Source organism: Amaranthus tricolor, chromosome 3 (genome assembly GCF_026212465.1).
Source record: "Amaranthus tricolor cultivar Red isolate AtriRed21 chromosome 3, ASM2621246v1, whole genome shotgun sequence".
NCBI lineage: Eukaryota > Viridiplantae > Streptophyta > Magnoliopsida > Caryophyllales > Amaranthaceae > Amaranthus > Amaranthus tricolor.
In genome coordinates this window covers 14,194,891-14,196,438 of record NC_080049.1, presented here as the reverse complement: position 1 = coordinate 14,196,438, position 1,548 = coordinate 14,194,891, and positions in this window count along the sequence as shown.

The following is a 1,548-nucleotide window of genomic DNA, read 5'->3' as shown; positions in this document are numbered from 1 at the left end:
TTATTATGGCTTCCTCCACAAAATCCTCCTCGATGGAAAATTCTGAAAATTTTGAACCCCGTGACACCAACAGCCACCGTGGTGGTCACTGTAACCACCGCCGTGTGTGGCCGATCAAGCCGTGACAACCACCACAGCAACAACCTTCATTATGGGCATTTCAATCGCAATCAAACAGGGCCTCACCCTAACCGGCCTACACGTCCAGCATCCTATTTTGGCCCATCATCTATCCATCAATGGCATCAACCTCCTTGGCCATATTGGGCTTCTCCCTATTGGGCCCATCCACCATGCCCATTTCCTACTAATAATTGGGCTAATCAGAAAATCAACAATCCTTCTCCACATGGAAATTCTTCAGCTAGGCTTCTTGGATCAAGGCAACCCAAATTTTTTGCACTGATACTCATTTCTCTACGGGCTATTATCCTACGGATGTTGATCTAGCCATGCATACCTTATCTTTATCTTCTCCGAATGAGCAATATTATATGAACACTGGTGCTACTTCACAGATGACTCGATCTTAAGGTAATTTACTTCATTATTCTTCTTTCAAGAATCCTTTACATAATGCAATTGTTGTTGGTAATGGTTATATGATTCTTTCAAGGTCATGGGAAAATTTCCCTCCCTTCCCCCATAAATCCCTTACCCTTAAAAATGTCCTACATGCACCTGTGCTTATTAAAAATCTCATCTCTGTTCGAAAATTTACCCGTGATTATATGGTTTCCATTGAATTTGATCCTTTTGGTTTTTCTGTGAAAGAGTTTGCCACGGGGAACATCATTCTGAGAACTAATAGCACTAGGGACCTTTATTCTTTTTAATCGATACATGGAGCTTCCATCCCGTCATTCACATCTTCAATTTTTTTAGTTTTATCTTCTAGAATTTGGCATTCCCGTTTAGGTCATCCAGGAAATGCTCATTATTCTCCTCTAATTTCATTAAATGTAATAAAAATCCATCTTTTGTGTGTCATTTTTGTCCTTTGGGTAAACATGTTAAATTGTCTTTTGTTAATTCTTAATTTATTAGTACTCGTCCCTTTGAGATTATTCAAAGTGATTTATGGACTTCACTGGTTTCAAGTTCTTCGGGCTACAAATATTATGTTCTTTTTCTTGATCACTATACTAATTTCTTGTGCACTTTCCCATTATTTCACAAATCTCAAGTTTATGATATATTTGTGAATTTAATGCTTCCTCAATACCCAATTGAACTCCAAATCAAATCTTTCCAATGTGATCATGGGGTTGAATTCGACAATAGATTATTCCATCAATTTTGCAATAATCGGGGTATTCATCTTCGTTTTTCTTGTCCTCACACATCTTCACCAAATGAAAAATTCGAAAGAAAAATTCGTTCAATTAATAATATTGTTCGAACTTTATTGTGTCATACTTCTCTTCTCCCGTACTTTTGTCCTCACGCGTTAAATACCGCCACATATCTTCTCAACATTCTTCCCCCTAAATTGCTTAGAAATCTTACCCCTACTCACTTACTTTACAATAAATCTCTTTCCTAGAC